A 15,468-nucleotide genomic window follows, 5' to 3' on the forward strand; every position below is an offset into this window, starting at 1 on the left:
CCCTAGAAAATGAAATACAGTTTTGAATTTTCTTAGGAACCTGCATGGCAGCTACCTGCAGTGATATGCTCTTTTACCTGAAAGCATGTGTGAAATTGTCTAAACTTCTGCATATAGGCCAGAGCCTCAGTTATAGACAGTCCCGAAGATTCTTGTAAATCCAAAAATCCCCGGGAAAGTAGCATAGCTTTTTCAATAGCATAGAAGGCAGATGAGATGAAATTTAGGGAGTATCTAACTGAGATTTCTTCCTCTTCCATTTTTTTTTCTTTGAACCATAAAACATTCCCTAATTTTATCTGTAAAATGTTTCATTATATTGACAATATGCTGGGAGGCAAGTAGAAAAATAAGATGTCTTTAGACTTATGGGTAGGGAAGTCATCATCCAGATTATTATAGCTTAAAGAACTAGCATATTTCTTAACCATTTTAACATGTAAAGATGCTACAAATACTAAAGAAACAGGACTTCTTTTGCTATTAAAATGAAAAATTTAATTCAGTCAGCTTGAAGAGGCCAAAAGATATACTAATTGCTTTTTCAAAGGATGCTTTTTCAAAAATGTTGACAAAACATTATAAAATATGCATATGTTTATTATTATAAAGCCAAAAACATATAATATTCTTTATTTTAAGAATAAAGAAGACATATGCACACATCCTTTCAGCTGTCTAATGTTCAACTGAATTGCCCCAAGTGTTTCACAGAAGGCCGGAAGGGCTGCACAGAATCATTTTGAGTAACTTTTGCATAGCACAGGGAATAGCATTTGTCTGCTATTCCTGGGCTGAATCTAATAATTAGCTGTTTAACTACTGTATGTTTTAGGAAAAAAAGTATTATCCTCATATAAAAATCCTCTCTCATACAAAATCCACTTTTTCACATGGTGATGTCATGTGTTCTATTCCTGATATATGCCTTATTTCCAGACAGTTTCCAGCTCATATGACCTTCGAAGACCACAGAGACCTCTATTTTATCCTCCTATAGAGCATGATCAAGTCAGCTTTTTGATGAAGTTCCTCAACATTTTCATTTGAAATCTTTTCTTTTTACAAACTTGAAGTAATTCTTGTGGCATTTCTCAAAATCCTGTCCATTTTTTCAACATTCTTTCACAGATCAACCCTCAGAGCAGCATACTGTATACCAGATGAGCTCGCTAATTATACATACAGTAGTCTCTTCTCTTTATCCTTGATTGCTTTAGCCCTTTAGGTTTCAGCTTCATGCAAAGTGATGCATTTTACACATACAAACAAGCATATATACATATGTGCAGGGTAGTAAAACTTCTGTTAGCAATAGTCATTTTGCTCATCTTCTGGAAATGCCTGTATTGAGAATAACACCAAGGAGCAAATCTTAGTTTTAGCAGGAAGAGAGGTGCTTGATGAATAGCTTCCTAAACCTAGATATCCTCCTGTAGTTCAGAACGTAGGTGAGAGTTTACCCAGCCTACTGGGGAGCTTTCAAGATGCTCTGAAACCAGTATACCCATATCCTGTGCTACACATACCGGGACTTGTCTTGAAGAAGAATGGTTGAAGGATGTGGCACTTTAAGAGGCCTGAGGTGAAGCACCATCTTCTAAAACTACTAGGCTGTCAATCGTATTTCTGTGGGGTATGGTAGATCAGATCTGGCCACAAAAAACAACCATTTCCCTTCCAAAGACATCTAAAGATATTTGTCTTCAAGAAGGAACAAACAATTCTACTGAACAGTTCATCATCTGTATCCACTAAATATCAGAAGAATTACAGAAACAGGTGATCTTAAATTCATAGGCACAGACACTTAAATTTTTTAGTTCTTATCCATCTTGAAAGCAGTGGTTCATTCACATAAATGTCCTCATCAGATTGCCTAAATTCTCTTTTTGGCATGGAGTATCTATGTAAAAAACAACAACTATGATTTGCTTACATTGTTTTCATAGACTTTACTAGAAAACACAGAAACTAAGCAAGAAAAGAGGAACCCCATTCAAGAACTATAGTAAACATGCACTGCTTTCAGTTCTCTATGCCATTTGCAAATAGACTTATAAAATGAACCGTGGCATACACACTGTGCATATCACTACCCAGTTACCTGAGAAACACATGAAGCAAAATACAAGTAGAATATGCTTTAACTCTAAAAAAGAGGGCCAATTTACAAAAATGTAGAAGTCAGATGCTTAACAATGCAGATAAGCACTTTTTCAGACCTAGAAACTTACATCTTTCAAACTTTTGAAGGGAATTTGTCAATCCCACTGTGGTCTATCTGCATTTTCAGGTGTATCAATAACTTTGAAAAAGAAGTCCAGAATAAGTAAAGTTATTAATAAAATAGAAATTCAGGAAGGTTTTTGCTCCAGACTTTACTAAGTACCCATGAGACACACTCATATCCAGTCACTGAAGTGAAGAGTTTTAGAAAGGAAAAATATAAAAAGAATATTCCAAACAAAATTTAATCTCTCCTTTGGCTCACAAAAAAAAACAGACAAATCAAGGCTTCTCTCAAATTTAGGTAAGATATAGACTTCAAAAGAAGGTATAAGAGCTCACTGGGTCTTTGAAATCCTTGGAGGAGCAGAAGATGGGATAAATACACTTTTGGAAAAAAAAGAAATCATAAATTCTTCCTTTCAGAAGCCTTGCCCAAAGTCACATTCTTAGAAAAAAATAAGCTGCCACAAGAATTATTGGCTGGGTGCAAAGTTTGAAATTAATTTTCTATCATGACATTCGCACAAAGTATTGCATGTGGGTTCTTACAAAGCGTGTTGGCAGAACCTTGACTGTCTCATTTAATTGCCTCTGCATCAAGGGCTTGTGGTAACCCTGTCATCAAGTTGCTTTCCATCTTACATGAAATATATCACCATTCAGTGCAACAACTCAAGTTCCAAATCTAACATGTGATTTCTTTGACATCTGTGTGACTAAAACTCACTTGCCCAAAATTTGAACAACACTGCAGAATTCCTCAAATGAATTCCTGTAGGAAAAAAAATAGTATACATTTTAAGACACACTAAGGTATTTTGAAGGTAAGCAAACACTGATATGCTTGAAAGTTAGGTGTCTGTCCCTGGAATGGAAACCACAGTACTGACATATGAGCATTTGGAGTAGTAGTTCCTTGTACTTGACTGGAGGAGTCAGCCCGTTAGCCGCAATACTGAGAGTTACCCGACGCCAGTCTAACAGCTCACTTCCGTCAGACAGGAAATTTGCATCCTCTCCTGGTCTTTTCTCCACCCTGACCTGTACTTCCTATCTGCTCTGTAGCTCATCAGTCTCCTCTATGAGCTGATATCATTCACTAACCTGGCAGGAAACTCATCCAGCAAGAAAAAGGGCAACTTTCTTTCAACTTGGTGAGTTGAAGTAGCTCATGAAGAATTCAAATAGAGCCAGGGCCAATGCAGGGGAGGAGGTGAGAAACTGGCTGGGAGCAGAGAGAGAGCAAGGAGTGGTATGATTAGCTGGCATGTTTTGGGGGCCACCCTACACACCCTGAGTCAGCTAATGAGAAACACTGCTGTCTTTCACAGACTCGGTCAGGTTTTTCATTCAAGGCCACAGCTAGTTGTTTTTGTCAAAACCTGTCCAGATCTCAGTGCCTATATTAGTCTCCCCCAACTCCACTTTTTGAAATACAGCCAAGAAGGAGGATAAAGGAGCTCGGATCTTGATGTGGTTGCATAAGTCAACCCTTTCACCAGATATAGGCACAGAAATACCTGCTTGCATAATCCTAAACAGTTCCAGGGAGTAACTAGACTCTATAGGTAGTGGGACTTCCAGACAGCAACGTAGTTTTAGCTTCTAATAAAAGATTATGTCAGCTAATGTAGATGCCAAGGGATTTCAGGCTCCTAAGCAGGTTATGCTTTTTTTTGGATGATTTTCCTAAATATTCTGCCTAAATTTCACTTCAGAGGTGTCTGCTATTTGGGTCTTGTCCTTTGCTCTATTTATAACTTTCCTGAATTGTAGCTTAACAGAACGTAAATCATATCGCAGAGGCCTTTCGAAGGTGAAAAACTATTTCCCTATTTAGAAAGCACCCATCTAACCCAGAACACCACACCTCGTGACAGCAACTGCCGGAGCGGCTCTTGGTGGCTGCCTGTTTAATTGCTGCTGGGGGATCTGGTCCCTGGTAACATGGAAGTTTCTTAGGTGAGCAACATTGTCTTTACTCCAAAACATTTAGCCTTATTTTATGGTATAGGAACTGACAGTTTATCTGCACAAAGTGCAGCCTAACATCCCCCATATTTTTAACCCATCTTTTCTTAGTAAACATCACAGCCTTTTGATTTACAGTTTATCATTAAGATGAGCATGTTAGGTATTGCACAGGGTTTCTAGACTCAGAATTGCTTTTTCTTGAGAGTAAAGCAGAGGAGATCATAAAGCAGCAGCAAACTGAAAGATTCCTAAATTCAGTGCCCCCCGGGGCAGCCCAGAAGGCACTGAGACAGCCCCTGCACAGAGCCCCAGAGTGCTCTAGCTCAGTCTTTTCCCTGAAAGGTGCTGTAAAAAGAGAATTTTCTCCTTCTACACTGAGAAAAATAGAGTTGCCTCTTATCTCAGTAGACACTTGCTGTATTAGATCCCCCTCAACTTAAGCTATAAGGGCAAATTGCCGTTCTTTTCTAATGATCCAGTCTTTTCCAGTGTGACTCCCTGATCAGCTTTCATCAAGCAATAACAGGCACCTGCCAAATGACTATTACCAGGCAACCTCCACACTAAAAAACCAGTTCTCCTCAGCTGAAGCTACTTTATTATCTAGGGTGATTCTGTTTCAATGGCCTAGCACATAAGCCAGTGGCTTTCCTTTTTTAGTCCTGTACTGATACCCTGTATTAATTTTAGTCCAAGATGGACAGTAAAAAACAGTAGGAAGGACTGATCTTGAAAAGCAGACAGAAAATATGGTCTGGTGTACAGAGTTTGCAACAGAATTGAGGTCATAGACTGCAATGGCTAAAGTAATAATTACAACTAATGTGATTATTGCATGCCAGTTTTGATATCGGTTCTCTTTTAACAGCAATAATCAATTAAATAATATGCAATTATAAAGCTGAACATATGTTTATGAAGCTGACCTCTGCATTTGTCCACTTTGTTTACCTGGAACCACTTTTGCCTATGGTACTTTTTCATACACGGAGATAATTAGCATTTGCAGGACTTTAGGGATAATCAATATTATTTATATTAGATCAGAGAGTAATTAGAGTTAAGAATAATTTATGCAAAAAAGCAACAGAAACCTGATAAAAGGTCACTAATAATCCACGTGACTGTGTTTCTGCAGGCATTGTATTTGTTTTGCTTGGTGTAAGGGAGGCTATGTGGCATGTTGGAAGGCTTACTTTTGGGCTTACATTTATAAACCTGTGGACTCTGCATAGGTCTGTGTTGCCTCAGCCTGATCATTTCCATAGCTGTTCAGCCCCTCAGTTGAAAAAAAAAAAAATCCTAACAAGTACCATTTGCGAAGGATTTGTGTGTGACTTGTGAGAACCTGTTTCCTAGGGCCTGAGACCACAATCTAATTTCACAGTCTGAACTGCCTTCTAATAAACAATAACTTTTGATTATTACCCATGAAACTACCCAGAAACAAAAAATCTAATGTAATATGTTATCAGTCCAGTCAAATCTGAGGGAAGCATTGACTTTTCAGACACAAAATTAAAGAAACTACTATAAGTAAAAATGCTCATGATGCAGAAAAGAATACATCAAGAATGTAAAAACGTCTAGTTAGGGAGTTGTGATCTAAGGGAAGTGGGAAGAGGGGGAAGGGGGAGAAAAAGTTTCAATTCCTCCTTTCAGCTCTGCTAGAGAAACAAAGACCACTTTATCAGTGATGGGAGGGTAGGGGCTGAGGTTTAGTTGCTGGTTTAAAAAGATAGTCAACTAAATCTAAAATTTGTGCCAGCAAACACTCCTTTTTACAAGAAAAGTGGCTCCCTGTATTTTATGTGCATGTCTGGAAGACTGCCGAAGCACTAGATGTGTATGAACAGATAATGAAGAAAGTGCCTGTATACTCTACCAACTGCAGATCTCTGTCTTCCTCTAACTTTTGTATTGTTCTCATGGAAAGGCAGGAAAGTAAGCTAAATTGTTCCCACTGCCCATTTATCCACTTTCTCAGCAAGTTCCCTTATTGTTAAAATATACTTACATACTCTTATTTGCAGACAGCTAAACAATAAACCTCAGAAATGGACAGAGATGGAGCAAAGTCCTAATGGTGCTCATAGTGTATGTGTAAGGACCAAAAGGAAGCTGAGAAATGTAGCTGCAGTTTCATCAACCTCGCATAGTTATGTCCTTAAGATGGGCAACAGCTTCAAGCTTTTTTGTCTCCCTTCTCACTTATTTTTATGCACCTATAAACAGTTCTTGTGCAAATGCCTAGATGCTTGAGTATACATTAACTATACTTGCCTATACTCTCAATAGGTAGCTGGTCGCTAATTCTGCTACATCTTCTGATTTGTGAATAAAGTGATTAATAAATGATTCCACAGAGATAAGGTAGTCTCTCTTAGCAACATAGTAAATTAGGAAAGCAACACATAGTACAAACAATATTGATATGTTCAAATTTCAATGTACTATTTTGATCTAAATGGAACATTGGTTTCTAGTACATGTGCATTTTTWAAAAAAATTACATGATATTACTACCAGTCTTTGGCACTCTATGCTGGAGTGTAAGCAGTTCCAATAAGTATCCTGGCAGAGGTATTGCCAGTATATCGATACTGTATTTTATCTATTGGGAAAGAAATATCTAGAAACACAACAAAGCATAACCTAAATATGTGAGACATAACAATTTCTCTAATTTCTTTACTTAGTGTCATTAATTTTGACAATAGTATTGCACTGTTTTGACTTGTTTCCATGGCTACTTACATGTTTCTGAAGCTATAACTCACATTTTCCTAAAGAATAGATTTAACATGTAGTAAAATTACCACATGTAGCTGTAAACTCTCCTACAAGGATTTCTTATGATCGTATCACTTTATGTTGAAGAAGACAGGGACTGGATGATATGATCAGAATCCTATGTTGCCTAGGCAATTATATCGTATCTGACATTTATTTTTCTTGCTTTATCTCTCTTTTTCAGTTACCTTTGTGGTCCTAAGAATGAGCTGGCAGATTTATTTACCTACCTGTAGATTTTTCTTATATGGAGTGGACAGTTAGTTCACCATACTACAGTGATCCTCTGCAAGTTGCTTGAAGGAATGCTGAGGCCCAAAATAAAATATATTTTTAAAACATATACAAATTACGTATAAAATAGCAAAAACAAAGCAAAATAAAAATGCTGTCTCTAGCTTCATTATATAATGTTAGGAAATAGAATTGTTGAGTGTATCAGTTGTCTGTCTCTCTCACCAGCAATCTGCCAGAGCTGAGATGATAAACTGTAAATTCTGATTGAGTCTGAAAATTGACTGTCAGGTAGAATACTTGATTTTTTAATCTACTTATTCATATATTATACAAAAAAAAAAGAACTTAAGCCTTGTGGCAAGGCACAGTATTCATATGAATGATAACTGAGATAGTTCCTCACCAAAATAAAATTAAAAATAAAAAAATTATTTAAGGTGACACTCCCTTTTATCAAGCACCCATTTTATAAATGGAAAGGTCAGGGCAAGAAGATACACCTTTTTTTCCTGATCCTCAATTATCTATTGCAACTGGGAAGAAACCAGCAGTAAAACCAATCTCTACCAAGAAGGGAAAGTTAAAATGTCAGGAACACAGCACCAAGAAGAGAAAAACAGTTGCTATCTAAAGGTGTTTTATCTGCCTATCTGTTGTATGGGAAGTTTTGCATTTCTTCTTCCTTTCTCCACTGAAGGAAACCCAAGAAAGGCTGTAGATCTTTTCTTTCAAAGTCATAGCAGACAAAGATAATGCTTTTCTTTTAATGAGATAAAGCAAAGGCAGTGGAGACGTGTGGATGTACAGCAAAAAGTACTTTCTTTAAGCACAAGAATGCTGTAGGTAGGACATCTGTCCTATGTAGAACAACAACATGCCACACAAGCAGCTTCATAGTTCTGAAAAATGCTTCATTATATCTGTTTGAAGATAGCATCCTGTGATGCTTTCCTCCCCTTTATCCATCTCACCATCAATCCTTAATTTTTGTCCAATTTTCCTTTTAAAATATGATATCCAATAAAGTGCAGTTGGTTCTCCTGATTATAAGAGAACTTATTATAAAAATGAATAGAGTCATTTATTTCAAAGCCATGATTTTAAGAAAAGATTCTAGTGCATATTTATACATATATACACACATACATACATACATATACGCACACAAATGTTCTCTATATTTGAACAGGACATTCATGAGCTATCCTGAATATTCATGCTCTAGAAGTCAGAAATCCCTCAGACACAGATCCATGGGCCTCCAGCTGAAAAACTTCAAAGGTACTAACTGCAACCCTTAAGATTCAGATAACATGAATCCCTCAACTGTTTTATTCTTGTCAAATGTGTGTGGAATCATTGATTTTGTGGTTTTCATTAAGTTCCCTCCCTCCACCCCCCACAAATGCAGGCAAGTTTCATGACTAAATGTTTTATATTGTGAGACTTTAGGAACAGAGGGTATTCTTAAAATTGTCTTGAGGAGCACCAGAGTACATGAGATGAACAGCACTTTCTTGTTCAGGAGCAAGACAATGACTCTTGCTTCATAAAAAAATTTAAATATGCATTTCTGGTATTAGCCTAGAAATATTAAAATACATAAAGCTCAAATCAAGAAAGAAAGTTGAAAATCACCTTTTTACTTCTTGTAAAAGTAGAAAATTTTGCTGGTTAGATTCTCAGAATAATGGTTGACCTTTAATTGACTGAACTACTCAATGGCATAAAAAATAATTTGATTTCTGATTTTAGAAATTCTGTCTACAATTAAAGGAAATCCTAAACTGCAGAGCTGTATCACTTCTATGGAACAGCTCCTACATCAGGCTTCCATTATGCAATCTAACTTGGCCTCTTGCATGACTCCTAGAAGAAATATTTTCTTGGACATTGATTAGAATAAAGAGTATGTCTGTAAATTGCAAATGTATGATATAATTCTTAGGAACTTCACTAAAACTAAAGAAATACCAAAATTTTTGTGACTGATAGATTAGGAATTTCATTTATAATGATTAGACCTTTCAATTAGCCAGAGTTCAGCTTCTACATTTTTAGTGAAACTTCTTTATCTTATTTCAGGATTTGGACCTTCTGGAAATATTCTTGATTTCAAACCACTATACATATCTAAGTTTAGTCAGATGTTCCCAAGAGAAGTAGTGCTATTACATAAATCCCTAGGTTTGTTATGTAGTCAACAGAAAGGGGTGGAAGCCTTAGGCCTTCAGGCAGAAATCCTGTGTAATTTGGGTATAAATTTATTTCTTTTGCTGACTGTTTGATGCTAGAGATTTTAACATTGATTTCTGTTACCTCTACAATAATGAATATAAATATTTCATACTACTTGTCATCACTGACTGCAAGCCCTTGACACCTGCTTGTGATTATATGCCATTTAATGCCAGTTTGATATTGAAGCATAAAGAAAATGGGATTTAAGCAAACATGTATGAATTTCTTAAAGATGTAGCAAGATTTACACACTGTAATTTAGTTCCTGAAGGTTCAAAGAAGACAGAACTTGAATTTAACATTCTGTCTGAAGACTAGCTCCACCATGCCATGTAGGACATTTTGCTCAATATTAATTAGAGAGGACACTATTCACAACTGAATTCCCAATATCAGTTTTTGAAGACTTAATGGAGATTATCTTAAACACTTAGCTCCCATTGGTTGCTGTTGAGATTTAGTAATATCCATGCACAAAGTGAAATGGCTGTTGTTGCAGTGTGATATGGCTCTTGAAGTCACCCTCTCTAATGTATGTCATTGTCTCACTATCACCTTCATTGAACACTTTATCTTTCTTTGATTGGTGTTCCCTTTTCTTTTTCTAAGTACAAATAATAAACGTTGTTATACAATAGTTTTTGTGCTTTTCATCTTTCTCTCCCTCTGCTAATCCCATAGTTTTGAATTGGGTTTTTAAGTAAATATAGTAGAATTATTTGAATTCTGTAGCTTTATATTGCCTCATCTTGATCACCAGTCTTTAAGTTGTCTATAATCTTTGTTGTATATCAGTAAAATTTCTGAAGTAGATCAGTTGTGATAATACCTAGTAACAGCTTTAAGCAGTGACATTTTACCTGTAGAACTTTGGTGTAAAAGCACTGACATGTTATTTAGTAAATAGTTGTTGCTAATATTTTGAAGAAACACGTTTTATATGTTTTCCTTAGAATTCTTATAAAATATTTTGATTAGTACTTAATAAACATAGTAGATAAGAAAACATTTTCTTAAAAGTATTACAGTTGAAAACATGTAGTTTTCTTCTTTTCATAATGTGCTGTTTCTCTGTACTAATGTAAAGATATCTTCAGAGCTATGGACATAGAACCCCACACAATATTGTAGCTTAATTTTAGCCCCCCTCTTCTCACTTTCCCATGCAGTATTACTTTTTCAGTAATTTCTACTTATTCAGTAGATAGCTGAGTCTGCTAATTTTCTGTTGCTGTCTTATTCTTCAAATAAAAAAATCCATGTGTGTATATTGCCTAGGATTAGGAAACTGTCTTCTCAGAGATAATCCAAGCAGGTATAGCATGCTTTCCGAACACCTAGCAGTTTCAGGATGAATCTGGGCTGCTTTTTCAATAGGGATGTTTTACTTAATTTTTCATGTACATACAGAAAAATAATTTTATACCACTAATTTTCAGGTGGGATAATCTCTATAGTTTTAATTATGGACATTGTACTTTAATCCACGAATTCTGTAGTGTCAGTTAAAACTAAAATTCCTTGGGTTCAAATTCTATTTTTACTTACAAGAATTACACTCTTTATGCAGATTTCTGTTTTTATCTTTGAGCATAAGAATGTTTTTTGGTAACATCACATATCCTGAGATACGAATATATCCTGCTCTTATTCCTTCACACACTGTGGAAGAAAGAAATAGTAAATTGCCTCTGGCAGCTGTAGTTCCAGGAAACAGAGGTCTTTGTGAAGTTACATATTTATAATGGTCTGTCAGCTGGCCAGAGGGCCTGTTAGTCATGTTCATTCCTATGGTCTGATCCAGCTCTCATGAAAACATACAGAAAGGCTCTTATTGATTTGAGAAGGAGTTAGCTTGCAGCCCTAATGACAGTGCTGACTAAACTGCCTTGGTCAAATCATCAGGAGTAATTGTAAATAATGAAGGAGGAAAAAAGCCCTGGAAAAACGTGATCCAATGTGACAATAAAACTCTTCTACAAACTGCATAACACATTCTTAAAAGTTATGCTGAATGCCAGATCTCCTAGAAGTACATTGATTTCCCTGTGAATTCCAATAGTTTCTAATCACAAAGAAAATATTCGGCTTTCCTCTGTGACTAACACAAATATGTGGGAGTAAGATTAAAGAGCTATATACACAGACAAAATTAAGTCAAATTTTTAAATGGCCCTTGGGCCAGTAAGCTAATAAGATATAGTGACTCACTTAAGCAGCTTCTGTGAGAGAAAATCTTGCATAAAGTCAGCAAAACCTCCTTTCTTTTCTGAGATGGTAGTTGTAGTGTGCTAAGCCTGCTTTTTTCCAGTAGCACTGACTTCTTTAAATGCATGGTTTGGCCGTGTATTCTATAGAAGCTATGGAATTAGGCTATCTAATGTACCAACTATGAAAACATTTAATTTAAAGACTTGATTAAATTGGGTCAATTTAGATTTAAGTGCTGGCCAGATAATTTAAATAAGAACATATGATTCCCTGTATATTTCATAATATACTTTAAAATACATGAAACAGATTATTAGATTTCTGTACTTAGGATGAGTGAGAAATCTCAGATCAAGTAGTAGAAATGTCAAAGACAAATATGTTGTCATATAAAATTCAATATTTGCCAATATTTATTACTTCTTGGGACCAGAGACATCACAGTCATGGAGGTATTATATCTATCATGAATACATACTGCAAAAATACATGATCTGGACCAGTACATCTGGACCAGTATCTGGATGTTGTGCATATAGCTGTGAAAATAATAAGTGATAGAATGTGACATTTAGGAAGAAAATGCAAAAAAAAAAAAAAAAAAGAATGTTGTATGAGTAAAAAGCAAAACATCACTCTCTCAGATGAAATAATCCTTCCCCCTCCCATAAACAAAGTTTAGGGAAGGTTGGCATTAATTGCCATAGTAGCCAAGGTAACTTCTGAATACCAAACAGCTAGATGTAGTAGCATTTTACTACATTTAGATAGGTACTAAAACCGCTTAACAGTCGGCAGCTAATGTGAGTGCTGAATCACCTAACTCTACATAGAATTAATGGAGACAGGTAGAAACTCAAAAGCACATAAGGGCTATTCAAGAGTTGCAGTACCAGTAGATACCACTAGATACCAGTAGATATGATACCAGTAGAACCTTAATCTTTACAGATAACAGACTAGTGACCAGAAAGAAGCAAGCTATGGTTTGCAACCATAGACCAGATTAGATGATACCTCAGAGAATTTAAGAGCATTACACTCTGTGTTGTCTCTTTTGAGGATCATTTAGATATGGAAGTGGTGAGATGTCTATAAGGAGTCCGGGTGCCTAAAAGAAGCACTATGGATCAGTATCTCAGGTTGGCAATGAGAATATCTCCTTTGTTTTCATATGGTAAAGTTAATCTGGAAAAAATGTTAACAAAGACCTTTTAAATGGAACAATACTTTTCAGACAGTAAACTGAAAACTGAAAAGACTTGAGAACCACACAACGTTTCTAAACAGGAGTAAAAATGATAAAGCTTCCTTAAAGATCATTTGAATAATGATACATGAGATAAGCTGTTGATGTTTCTGGAATACATGTATCTTCTCAAAAATGATATCTTGTTCTGCAATTTGAGATTTGCCAGTGAATTCTTTAAGCCATGCCTTGAGGGTTATACCTTTCACTTGATGCATAGAGAACAGAGCATGCAAATTCCACTAACGTTAATAGGAGCCGTGTGCCTAATTCCTCATAAACAGTTCTGTTGGTATATACTCTTTATGGCTATGGGTAAGTATCACCCTGTCTCTTTATTTACAGAACACTCTCCAAACTAATAAAACCTTTAAAAACATTAAGTCCTGTGCTTTTAAAAATAATGTACCTATGGATAGAGTCATTTACACACTTCCCCCAGCCTGGTATTAAATCATATCTTTAAATACTGCAACTAGGTAGTGTAAGAATTGATTCAGAGGGTGGCTGTGTTGAAAATTTTTTGTTAACTTTCCTGTATCCTCAACCAAATATAATTTGCTATAATCTGTTTACATTTAAGTTTTTTTTTTTTTACTTCATTCAGTCATTTAAAATTCAGTGCTTCACATCACACAAAAGCAAAAGTCTTCAAAGTGCAATTGTAAATCTCTGTGTGTGCATAAATATTCTATCTTGCTTTCAGCCATGTGCTTGAAAAATATTCATCTCTTTTTGAAGAGGAAGTAGTTGTTATAGACCTAATATAGTCTTCCATAGTCACCTGTTATTTAGGAGACCCATTTAGGCAAGTGTTTTCAGACATAGCTACCTAGACCTACTCATTTTTTCTCTGCAGGCAATCTGGCAGCCTTATTTGTAAAGGAACTGCAATCTCCATTGCATGTGCTGCTTTTGATGCAGAGGAAAATAATTGTTTTTCAGGGAACTTCACACAGGACCTTAGGCTCCTAGGTCCCATAGGACAATTTGTATGTTTAAATATGTCTGAAAATTTCACTTTGTTTGTTAAATTATTTCCATCAATTGTTGCAAGCATTTGAAATGATATTTTTCAATACAACTCTTATGTTACCATTTTATGTCACAATTTTTTTGAATATGGGTGCCTGAAACAGTGGTCATTATGAAAGGGAGGACATCCAACTAAAAGCTAACCAATCGATAAAAATATAAGTGTTAGTAGTGACTTTCTTAAGAGAAGGGGTACATAACACTGCATCATAGCAATGTCCTATTATTATAACATCCACCAATATCTTTTCACATAAAAGGCTGAGAAAAGAATTAATGTGTCAAAAGACTATATTTAGCAGCCCATCAAGCATTTTCTTCCAAGGGTCAATCTTATACTATGCCATGGATAAAATTACACTGACCTTTTATCTACATTGACAAAGATTTTGTTCAACAGAACTGATTTATGACTTTTATACTTGAAAAAGTTGTACAGTTTGACACTGTGGCAATCAGACCTTTTCAGCCCGGATGAAATACAGAAGAAGCTTGGTGAAGGTATTAGGTGCTTTTGTGGAAGATCAACAGAGAAACACACTTTAGAATATTGACAGACTTCCAAGCATTTTATACTATTGTGGATTTATTCTAACATTCTCCTCAGTACTTTTTTTCGCTCTTTTTTTTTTCTCTCTAAAATAGGTCATGAATATACTGGGTTAATTCAGGTTTATACAAAACGTTGAAATCCCATGTTGATCTGATTTTTTTAGATCTATATGATAATGGCTAAATGTTAAGGTTTCTTACTCCTTAGATTTCTTTCTCAATCAGCTATTTTAACTGTGTCAAAAGCACAATTAAATTGTGAACCGGAGAACAGACAGATACCATCATCCATCAACTTGTCAGTAGATACCAAGCAGAATTTAAACATCATCTACTTTACGTGCTGCTAGCTTGTCTGTTGTCAATCTAGTACCTACACATCTTATGAGTCAGATGTAGACCCCTTCTTATGATACCTGGTAGCCTGTATTTTCACTTTCTATACACTTTAAAAATATATTTTAATAATATGCAGATTGTTCAGTTTCCTGGAAAAGTGTTTTAGAATAGATCTACTGTGTTTAGTACATGTCATCTTATTAATGTATTGGATTAAGAGCCGGGATACTTGGATTCTATTTCTGCCTCCATCACTGATTCACACTGAGACCTTAGATGTAGAACTGAACTACTAAATGTTTCAGTTTCTCATCTTTAAAAATGAGAATAATTTTGCCAAAGTGCTTGCTACAGCAATTTAACATCTACAGACTGGATCCACCATAGAAGTGTTAGATATTAAGCATGGTTAGTTTCACCTCATGAAAATTAGACTGGAGCAAATGTGTATTATGAATATTGTTTTGAATTAAGTGTTGCAATGACAGACTGCTGAATTGTAAAAGTGTTTCTGATCACTTTTTTTTTTTTACTTTCTCCTGCCTTATTTAATCAAACAATAATTGCAGTTCAGTTTCTGAAAATCTTGGAGTTAAATCTAATCT

At 35.5% G+C, this 15,468-nt stretch overlaps 1 protein-coding gene and 1 long non-coding RNA gene across 2 annotated transcripts in view; one reads left to right on the forward strand and one right to left on the reverse strand.

Annotated features, from left to right (window-relative positions):
- ADGRB3 (adhesion G protein-coupled receptor B3) overlaps positions 1–15,468 on the forward strand; it is a 465,440-nt gene that overhangs the window by 94,944 nt on the left and 355,028 nt on the right. The gene's annotated exons all lie outside the window — the stretch shown is intronic.
- The window catches only part of LOC112977536, a 46,992-nt gene continuing 33,967 nt past the window's right edge, over positions 2,444–15,468 (reverse strand). The window contains exons 5-6 of the long non-coding RNA XR_003257537.1: positions 7,230–7,307; positions 2,444–3,004 (exon numbers count right to left, since the gene is read on the reverse strand). This is a non-coding gene — a long non-coding RNA (uncharacterized LOC112977536). The remainder of the gene's footprint in view (positions 3,005–7,229; positions 7,308–15,468) is intronic.

The sequence above is a fragment of the Apteryx rowi genome, unplaced genomic scaffold (genome assembly GCF_003343035.1).
Source record: "Apteryx rowi isolate R43461 unplaced genomic scaffold, aptRow1 scaffold_84, whole genome shotgun sequence".
NCBI lineage: Eukaryota > Metazoa > Chordata > Aves > Apterygiformes > Apterygidae > Apteryx > Apteryx rowi.